Source organism: Athene cunicularia (genome assembly GCF_003259725.1).
Source record: "Athene cunicularia isolate RWA chromosome 4 unlocalized genomic scaffold, athCun1 chr4_part1, whole genome shotgun sequence".
NCBI classification, from domain to species: Eukaryota; Metazoa; Chordata; class Aves; order Strigiformes; family Strigidae; genus Athene; species Athene cunicularia.
The window spans coordinates 8078913-8090337 of NW_020799098.1; positions in this window are offsets into that span (position 1 = coordinate 8078913).

Here is an 11425-nt window from a genome sequence, read left to right on the forward strand (position 1 = left end):
GGGGGGGGGGGGGGGGGGGGGGGGGGGGGGGGGGGGGGGGAGCGCTGGTTTATTTAAAACCTCCAGTGATAGCTGCTTTCCCTGACAGGAATTGGCTCTGCAGCAGGGCACGAAAGCTGGGATCTTGCCATTGCTGGAGAGCAACGCGCTTTTCTTTATTAGCAGACAATAAGCCACATTCAAGACATGCTAAAGAGTTGGAAGACAAGCAGCCAAAGCAGAGAAACTCAAAGTGAGGGCTGGTACTTGGGAGCCTGGTGTTTGCATTTGCCTGCAAGGGAGAGGCAGACACAACTGAAGATGCGGCAGCCCTTTGCCAATGCTCTCAGTGCTCTCAGGATCTGGAGGCAGAGAAGGTTTAATTAACATCTGTGCTAATTTCTTGCCCTTAGCAGGCAGAAGTCCTGCAGGACTGGAACAACTGGCCAAGTGCTGAGGGCAAAGCACACATGGGAGAAGATAGCATTTTTTATGGTGGTAAGGAAAGTTTAGGGACCACTTAAATGCAATGAGCGAGAAGAAGGGGTGCATGGGGGCTGGAGGCTCTGTTAGCAGAGGAGTTTGGGCCTTGTGTCATGTGGGGAAGAGGGATCTTGACGCTTGTAGCCCTGCTGCTGTCCCCTCTCTGTCCCAGCTCTGCACACTGTCAGCTGTCCCCTCACAACCCACAGCCAGGTCTCACTTAATCAAAAGATCCAGACACAGTTCTGCTGAAAAAACATGACTGGCCATTCCGGGTGAGCCCAAAGTCTGGTTTCTTGTCTCTGGTAGAGGGCAAGAGAAAAAGCCTGAAGAGAATGAGAGCAGGACTTGTCTACTGTGTCTCCATCCCTAGGTTTTCTGCTGGCTGTTTCCTCTCCCGATCTGTGCCTCCTCGGGAGAGGCATGGCTCACCAAAGCCCTGGAGGACTTTCCTCACCTGTGGCCTCGCACCAGTGCTCCATGTGCTGTGGGACAAGGGAGAGGGTGGTTGGGGTGGCTGACAAGGGGTGCTGGCACACCCCCAGCCAGCTGCGGGCGTCCTGTAGGATGCCAGCGCTCTGATGGCACCACACTGGGTGTCCTCAAAAGCCCTCAAACCAAAGTATTTTGCATTGTGCGTGTGTTGATCCAAAGCCCAGTTTTCCTATTGTTTTCAGTGGCATTTGGTTTGGGCCACAAGGACCTGAATCAACACAGTGCCGAGCCTGGCAAGTCAAAGGAACTAAAGCACCTGATGAGAACAAGACTTTTTTTTTCAATTATTCTCTGCCTGGCGACTTATGTGAAGTGAACAGCTGGGTTTAGAAGGACAAAACACTGTCACTTCCATAGGACTTCAACAAATCTTGATGTGCTTTTCAGAGCACCTGGTTGTGGGCTATAAAAGTAGACCCTTTTCCAAATGAAATACAGAATATTCTCATGGGGAACAACAGGCTGTGTTCATTCCCTGAACCAGTTTTATTGCGATACTGGGGTTCACAACGTGGAAAGGCAAGGTGAGGTAGAAGAAGCCAGATGAAGGCCATTTGAAAGACTTGTTTCAGAATGGTCACTAAGTAAAAAAATACAGCAACCTTACAAAAATGTATTTCAGCACTGAGAAGTTAATTGTCAACATTAAGCCAAGGGGCATTTCTCACATGTAGTTGCAAATGAAACCAAAGAAAAATGCTGGCACAGCCTTTGCTACAGCAGTTCCAGCAGAGTAATTAAACAGGAGCCACTCGAAGCCAGCTCTGGGGAAAGAGTACGCCCACGATCGTGGAGGGGGAAGGACTGTGTGCCTGCACGCATGTGTGTGTGCACATTGTTTTTTTATTTCTCTTAGTAAAATTTGTGCATTATTTTCCTGAGTGTCCATGGCACCTTACTTCAGTGAACAGTTTGAAAGGCATATGCTGTTGAGCAAAGGGGAGAGAAACTGTCCTGATCTTTTTTTTTTTCTTTTTTTTTTTTTTTTCCTCCTATCTCAGTGAACATGCCATTTTTTGATGCTTTTCCTAGGGCTTCTGTGACCTATGCATTACACCACCTGGCTGGTTTAATTCATGAATCTTCTATTAATATGACAGGCTCTGCAGAGGTAACCAAAATGTAAGAAGACAGATGCCATCACTATCTCTCAAGGGTAAATACTTGAAGTTTGCTCCCTTTTTGTGTGGCTGGTCTCTGTTCCAGATCTTGGCAACTGTGGTAAGCCACTGAGACTAATTCATTTTTGCTCCTCCCTCAGATGCTCTGCATGAACATTAACCATAATTTTAACAGTTTCCCGTGTTTTCCTCAAATGTCAAAGCCTTTCTCTTCTGATTCTCCTGCTGGAGAAACCCCATCTCACACAGATGTAGCTGGAAGACTCCTTATAACTCATAAAAAGTCACAGGGCACTTTCCACCACCATCAAAGCACATTTTTGTCCTTCAGGCAAGAGAGAGGTGTTTGTTAGGAGTATAGCTAGCTCCATGCTGAGTCGGCTCAGCATCTCCTCCTCATAGAGATCTCACCTGAAAAACTATCTCAGGATCTGCTGTGGCTGGCCCAGTGACGACTAACGTGGAGGCAGGACTAGGCAGAAGGAAGTCTGGTGCAGATACCTGGTCCTGGTATTAGAGAAGCTGGGTTGTTTCTCTTTGCCCCAGCATGAGATGTATCCAGTGCCACACAACACAAGGGAAGGGGAGCAATGCCCATTCTCAGAGAGCACAAGAACATTTGGGCTTTGGGGCCAATGTATGTGGGTCCATTCTGAGTGGAAAAAGAGGCTTGGACTTAAAGTATATAAACGTGTGTAGAAGCATCTCTAGAACTACCGAGACATCTTGGGGACTTATTTTCCATTCTGTTTTTCTACAGCACAGGGAAGAGGGAAAGGGTCCCAATGCCACAACTAGAGTGTTTAGACAATGAATGATCATCACCATAGAGTGGATAGAGAGGATGATGGTCTCTGGGGTGGTCTTAGCATGGATGAGAGATACCATGAGTGAACACTTAAACTCTTCCTGTGCTTAGAAAGCAGCAAAAGCAAGGAGATGAAGAAACCTCTTCCGTTCACTTCCTTGCAAGCTGCCTTAGTGCTTTGGATCCCACTTTAGACTGCCTGGATCTAGCCCATGTAAAGACTGAATGTCAAGCCCAGATCCAGCCACGCTCTTGGCTCTGGGATACAATTCATATCTATGTCCAAGATGCACATTGTAGGCCTGCTCCAGGCTGAGCACACTGTGCTTCTCTTCCAAGACAAAGCTCCATATCCACACTGTCTGCATCATATTTATCCTTACGAGACTGTCCCAGGAAGATTGTTTCATCTTTGGAAAAACCCTCTTTTGCAAACTGGCATTGTGCTAGGCTCATCTCTCCTTTCACACTCCTTCCCAAGGCAGTTACTTGTCTGCTGTAATTTACTCTTTAATGCAGCACTTTCCTATTCTGTGAGACAACAATCATGAAGCATTTAAATTCCAATTGAGTAGGGCTGGAGTGCAGAGGGGCTGCGGCTTGCGCAGCGAGGATAATGGGAACCTGAGACAGGGGACACCAGTTCAAGGCCCCCCAGGAAGGAAGGCTACAAGCTTCTCCCTCACATTCCCATCTCCCTAGAGATGTAAATCAAGAAAATGAAGGGAGGGGAAGAGGAGGAGGGGGTGTTTATAGAAAGAAAAGGGAAAATGGATTGAGTTGTGCTGAATTCTAAGACAAGGATCAGCTACACAAGAGAACTATTGAATAGCTGTGAAATCTGGAATTGAGCCATCAAAAAAGCTGCTGAGCTGCATGTGAATCAGGTTGATTGTTTTTGAGAAGCACCTGATTTTTTTTTTTCCTGCCCCCCTCTCTCTCTCCCAGGCTTCGTGCTTAGCCTTGGAATTTGAACATGACTGCCGATGTGCTGAACTGATTCTCCTTGAGATAGAGACATTTTAGGGAGCGGGAGAGGAGGGAAGGAGGGAGGGGGAGTGTCTCTCTCAATGTGAAGGCCATGGTATCCAGGCCAAGAGCTGACAGGTTCCCCACTGCTCCCGGCAATTGCAGCGAGGAATTTACACTGCTGGCAGAAAGCAAGCAGCAAAAGTAAAGAGCTGTAACTCCCTGGGACGCAGAGGAGAGCACTGCTCAAAGGGCTGCGTGCTGCTCCATGGCTGGGCTGGAAGCACATTTTGCTTGTTCCTCAACAGTTTTGTGCTCCCAGGAGCTCACATTTCTTACCTTGTCTCCCAAGACAGAGCTGGTGCCTATTCCCTGCTGAGTGGTCCCTGTTGGACCACAGGAAAATGAATTGCAAAGCCCCAATTTAATACTACACTTATCATCATAGTGTCTGATTCTCCCATGTGCATTAAGTGGAGTTTATAATTCTCTCTGCAGCCTTCACTAGTGAGAGAAGCAAAGCACAGGGATGCTAAGATGCTGTTTTCCCAATGAGCGCTGTGATTCTAGAATGCCTTAAAAAGTCACACTGAAAAAAAAAATAAAATAGCAAGGACGCTTTTAAAAAATCTAGTAATTTGCCTAGGGTTATGGAATGAGTTGGGATTGCAAGAGTGAAACCTTGCCTTTCCTCATTTGGTATGGCTGAGAACTGTCTCTGTTCTAATTTATTATTATTGTATTGCATTATTGTGTAATTTTATTGCATTAAAAATCATGTGAATAGCACCATGGTGCTCTACAGAGCGCAACACAGAGCCACTGCTCCAAGGAGCCCTGTTAAACTGCCTCCAGATTTGACTCAGGAGACCTATATTCTATTACCTTATGCTGAAAACATCTACATTGTTTTATTGTTGTTTATTTATTGAGCACTGAAGGTAAGCAGCCCACTGGGCAAACTTGAACAGTCTGGACAGATCTTGCAAACTTCAGTTCTGCAATGGGATGAGCTCATGCGGCCTCTTCCTTCTTCCTTCTATTGTGGCACTATAAATCAGCCCAACACCACAGCTTCTCTACCTCTCCAGTGAACTAGACTCAGGTCCCCCCCAGTCCTTGGAGAGGTGTCCAGACCCTGTAGACCATCTCTGCCAGTAGACCATCCTTCTCCTACCCATGCTGGTCATGTTAAGGGCTGCGAGGCCCCTGGTACCTTGGAGCAGCCCTAGGGTCACTCTCAGTGCCACCTTCATCCCGCAAGAGACTCTGGCTCTTTTGAGCCTGTATAGCATCCACACATCAGGCCAGTGACAGGATAAGCTTTACTAGCCGTTGGGTGCCACAGTAACTCAAAGCAACCTGGATCCTGCCATGCAGGTGTCTGCAATGATGCTGGAGATGATACCCAAGTGAGTCATGGCTTGGGGCTGGAGGCAGGGAAGGAGTCCAGTGTGCCCTGCTCCCACAGCCCCAACCTCATCAGGCACCAGATGGGAAAAGGATCAGTCCTCAGGGGATTATTTCTTTCCCTTCAATGGAAAGGACCCTCTCACGGGATGAAATCTGCTCACTGCAGGGGGAAGAGAAGGAAATGCCCCACTGTCCCCTCTCAGCTCCCTGCTTTTGTGCTCTTGGTCCCTGAGCAGACTCCAGCATCCCAGCACTGGTTACGTATGAGGTGCTGCCCTGAGAAAAAACTCACAGCAATTACCCAGTAACCATCCCGCCGGGCGGAGGGTTCTCTGAAAGCGCCGGGGCAGCGGTGACTCAGCTCTGGCGGGAGGTCAGGGGCAGTGGGAGGGCAGCGGGAGGGCAACCATTGTGCACAGGCCATTGCTGCCTGCTGTAGAACTCGGCCATTCACACGGAGCCCGACTCCGGGCCCCTTGAAGTTAATGAAAAGGCTCTCTGGGATGTCAGCAGGTTTTGGGCTGAGGCCTCAGTGTGAAAAACCAGCTTCATGTCCTCAGTAACTCAGCAGCACCGTGAGCTCCAGGAGCACCCAGAGACGCCCAGGCTGAACAGCTCTCGGATAGGTGCAGGTTTTTTTTTTTTTTTTTTTTTTTTTTTTTTTTTAAAGAGGTAAAAAATAATTAACCTTCACCTCAGGTCCTAACTCGCATAACCACAGATCAGATTCTACTAATAATTTGCTTGCTTAAGTGACTCATAATAAACACTGTGAGTTTACTTTTGCTTTGAGAGCAGCTGATCTTTGGAACAAACCGCCCACAGGCATAAAATCATGTCACCCATTTGCTGATTTAACCCTCTGAGTGCTCAGGCGTCTCCAGACCCTCCTAAACTGCTGCTTGCAGGAAAGCCTGGTGTCTGGGAAATTTGTCATCAAACATGAAATAATACCCAGAGAGGGTGTGATCTCTTCTTCACCTATTTCAGACTGGGATGTCTTTGCTCAGGTCAGTGGTCCCCACATATGGGCCCAGGGATGTGGGGTGAAGGCAGGGATTGCCTGCCTGTCCCATCTAGAATTGCTGACTAGCCATTTATGCATATTTTCTGTGGTGGCATTTTTTCCTTATAACAGGTTCTTCTGAGGATCCTTTTATCCACTAATTATAGATGAGCTGCTCAGCCTTGGTTGCCCCTCAGGCCAGCCTGAACTTCAGCAATGCTAATACAGGATTTGGAGTGCACCAAAGACCCAGCACCATGGCCTGAGGCTGAGTGCAGGATCCTGATGGGACACCACGGGACACATGGGCTGGTGCCAGCCTCAGAAGGACACATTGCTTCTGTAAATAAAAAGAGTCAGGGTCTGTTTTCGTAGAGCTAACCTATTTTCCCCTCCAAAGCACAGGGTGCCCAACTTCACTGCCTACATAGTGAGCCCTGGCTCTGTGTTTTGCCCTGACCCCATTGATGTGCTCTGGAGGAGCCCCACTGCAATGCCATGACCCCTCGTGCAAAGGCAGAGATGACACCCACATGTTGACCTGCATGTGTAGCACTGACACCCTGAAACACCCTTCTGTCTGCAAAATGTGAGCAGGGCATGCCTCATAGCCACAGCACAGGAGTTACTGTGCCCTGTTTTGCACGTGGAGATAACTGAGTCTGAACTGACAGAAAAGCTTCCTCAATGTCATGTAGAAAAGCCCTGCCAGAGCATGCCCTGTAATGCAATTTAACCATCAAAATCCAGCTCAGGGAGCAGGCAATTGCTCCAACTCTGTGTGCATGTGTTTTCCCCTGCTGTCTACATTCAATGCTTGATGCAAGGAAGGTTTGCAAGTGCAGCAAGTTGGCTGCAGGCTGCTGAACAGCAGCTTTCTGTGGAGTCCTCAGACAACATATTTTTGGAAGAGAATTTTATTTCTGTCCATCCCTAGCTTATAGTTTCAGCCAAGCAAAAACCTGTTTGACCTAAATTCTCCACCTTGCTGATCAAAGGTCATGTTTTACCAGGATTATTTCTGTCTTCATTGTAGGCACAGCTGGTAAACAACATAGAGATTTTACAGTATTTAACTTTGTGATAGATTTATGGAGGCTCCCTGCCTGACTTCCTTTGCTTCTTTCAAACCTTTGGCATTCACCCTTCAGATGATACCATGCGCTATGCACCTTCAGGCCTAAACCCCAAGCTGAGGCAGAGAAAAGAACTGTGTGTCAACAATTAGCCACCCACCCTGCCCGCAGCTGGCCCCAAACCTTGCCTCTGGATGACCTCCTTTCAGCAGAGTGGGTAAATGAGGTCAGCAACAGCTCAGACCTGCTCAGGTGCAGTGATGGGCATCGCCAGGCTGCCAATGCTCCTGCTACCAACCACAAAAAAAGCAACAGAGAGAAGGTGCTGACCCCATTCCCTGGGCTAAAAGAGCATATAGCATGGTCTGCAAGCCAGAGTGGAAAAGCTCTCCATAGGGAAAATGGTGAGGGCTGGGGATGGCTCACCTAGTGGTCTTTTGGGCTTAAGGAAAAAAAAAAAAAAAAGTTTATTTCTCCAGAAGCTGTCTAAATTAGTTTTCCAACCTTGGCAGCTGTAGTGCACTGCTTGGGAGATGATAGGAAGGTATCTCTACCCAACACCTAGCCTTCTGGCCTTCTTGTAGCGCAGTGGTGGTAGGAAGAGGCCAGGCTGGATTTCCCAAGTTGCAAAGCATTCCCCCATTTGGACTTAAGTGACAATTTCCACTGTTCCCCATTTAAGCAGATCTAGTAGAGATAACAGAGGGCAAGAGCCCAGACCTGGCGCTTCAGCCCTGCCTGTGCCAGGGTAACACTTGGTGGCAGGAGGAGCAGAGGGTGTCCCTGTGAGCACCAGGTGTGTTCCTGTGACCTGAGCAGGGAACAGGGACCCTCCGACTTCCCGGATGAGGGTAGTCTTCCCATTCTAAACCAAACCCCTGGCTTCTGCTACACCCTCCTCAAAGCAGTTTTTGCATCATCAGTGAATCAGGGAGTGCAGTCTGGGAGCTGCTGGTTTTGCGAGCATGTTTGTGCCAGCAAAGACATTATTCAAATCTTCTCTCCTGAGGAGCCAGCCAAGGGGAAGCTGCATCACAAGAAAAGTTATAGCCTCTGTAGCACAGTATTGATCCACAAGTAAAGTCAGTGACTCACAAGGAAATATTATTTCACCTACCAAACAATAGTCTAAATATATAGCATTCAGCATATTTTATCTTCTTTCCATCAGCATCCACTGGGTAACATATCTTATTCAAATACCATGAAGTCATACTTCCCTGGTACAACCATTTTCAATTATTTATTAAACAATGGAGGTTGGAATGGGCTGAGTCCTGCAATGGTCACTCATTTCTTATTTTTCTAATTGAGTCAGCAAAAGGTGGCATAGATGTCCAGAGATAACAACTTGTTCTCTGGTGCTGGTTACTGCTTTGGAAAAGTTTCAGACCAAGATCCCAAAATAAGGGCTTTTCTCTTTCTTCAGAAACATTATTATCCACACGAAAGTATCCAACGCAAGACTTTTCTTGCCCTCTTACCCCGGGGAAAAGATACATGCCTGTACTTTTTTGTATATTTTAAGTCTTAGCTGGTTTATTTCATTCATAACATGAGGTAATCAAAGAAGATGCAGCAAGGCTCTGGAAATATCAGCCTATCTACTTGAGGTTTCCAGGAACCTTAAAGCAAGCTCTAACTACAGCACAAAGCAAAGCCCAAACACACTTGTGAGTCTCATAACCCTAGCTTTCCCCAAAGTGTCACCATACATAAGCTGGGCGTAATACCTGCACTATTTAAGACAACGCCATCACCCTTCTATGCCTCCATGAATCCCCCAGCAGCTGGGGAGTAGCTGCACCAGCAGTGTAGGTGGGAGATGTGTGCAAGGACCAGTTTTCCAGCTCCAGAGAGAGCTTAAGTAAGGCAGGAAATTTTTTTTTTAAATTCCCCTTTGAAAATTCTGACCACCGATTAAAAAAAAAAAAACAGGTTTCTTATTAGAAAATTCTGAAGCTTTCTGAAATGCATAGCATTGGCATTACTGCAAGGTAGGAGCAAAGTGTCTTAAAGCAAAGATATTTATAAGTGTGGGTTAAATTTTCCTCAGCTATCAATAATCTACTGATTACAATGGTATGACAGGAGATGGGGCCTATTGGCTTGAAGAAACTGCCCTGATATTTACTAGGAAATGGTGTAAATGAAGTTAAGCTTTAATTTGTGGATAATTGAGTGATCAGTGACAAATGTTCCTGTGACCCACAACAAGCTGTCATGAAAAAAGTATGCTGCTACAGCTACATGTCACATGTGTTTTTAAACTGATTATTCTAAATCATCCAGTGTCTTTGCTCAGTGTTTGTTAAAAATAGATCCCCAAATTTGACCTTTACAAAGTTTAAATAAAAATGAAAAAAAAAAAAAAGGTAGTGGGAGATAAGTCAAAGGAGATTTTGCTGCTGACTTGAGTGGACTCTGGCCAGGCTGCTGAATGGAGTACTTACATGGGTAAAACGAGATGCTCACCCTCTTCACTTAAAGAAATGTCACGCAAACAAACATTTTCAGGTCAAAAATCCCAGATGTGCTGGTTTCCCAAGTGTAAAATAATAACCCGGTGTGGAGAGCTGGTGTTGCAGCTCCAATTTGCACAGATAGGCTAAGGGTAGCCTAGAATCACAAACCTGAGCCTCCCCAAATATGTTCTGTTTGGAACATTGTGCCATAGAAAATTAATTGCATTCCAGCTCCAGGGAGCATTAGCACTTTTCTGAATTCAGGGCCAGCCTGAGGAGCAGCCGTGCCCTAGGCAAAGAATCCAGCCCCCTCCTGGCCTTTGCCCCTTCCTCTGCAGGACTGAAAAGAAAAAATTATAATAAATCACAGCCTTTAGAGACACCTACTAAACACTGCCTGGAATATAAATGTATAAATAAAATAGGAACTGAGCATACTCAGCACTCGACTGTGGCTTTTCTTCCCTTCTCACTTTCATTTCTTCTTTCCTTTCTTTCACCTTTGTTTCACACATTCTCCTCTCCCCATCCCAAACCTCCCTAGCTCAACTACAAACACGATTACTGCTACAGCTCTGCCCCATGGTGATGCAGATTGCTGCCCACAGCCACGGGGCAGTTTCAAAAACTGGGACAAAAAATGCTGTCAGAAGTTGGGCAGGTGTATGGAGCTGCAGGTCCCCATCACACCAGAGGGTGGGCAGAAAAGATGGAGAACCTGACTCCTTGGGAACGGCAAGCCTACTCACACACAGAGGAAAGATTCCAGTACGGGGGAATTTTATCAAAAACATTGCATATTTTGGTGCTGCACTACAAAACCCAAGCTAAACAAGTTTTCCTCCTTTCTAATCTCAAATAGATGTGGCAGAATGAAATCTTAACTTTCAGGTATATTTGAACTTTTTAGTAGCTTGATTGGCAATCAATAAAGATATCACAGAATTAAATATTATTTGACTGTGAAACTGCTGACATATAAAATGAGTGGCAGTGAGATGTATACAGTGTTAAATTTAAATCTATATATGTTTATGTTTATATTGGACATGACTGTTGTCATCCATACCTGCTGGAGCAGTAAGGCCTGGATGCACCATGCATTTTGGAAGAGACATGAACCTTCAGGATTAAGATGGTCAAATTACCAAGCTGAGAAGGACATTTTTTCCACAGCAGGTCAGTCCACAATTGCTTTCTTTAGGAGCAGTCACTGCTGGTTGCTGTTGGACCCAATGGCCGGATGACCTGATTCAGTCTGGCAGTGTTTCCATTGCATACGGTCAGGTCTTCTGGAACAGAGTATCCATTTTAACAAACTTTTTTTCTAAACTTTTTATTGCAGGAATTTCTTTGGGGGCAGTATTACTCTTATTTTGGACTTTGCAGGAAAAAGCCAAACCCTCTCTTTCAGCTCATTTTTCATACTTTATTAAGAGCATAATTGGAATCCTATACCGAAAAATATTTTGCAAGAGATTGATAATGGTGTGCAGACTAAGGATGAAGGCAAATTTAATCACTGTTTTTATTATTCTATTTTCCTGACTAGGGTAATTTCCTATCATCCTAAGTGGCTTGAACAGCCACAGGCTTGAAATAGTGATGAT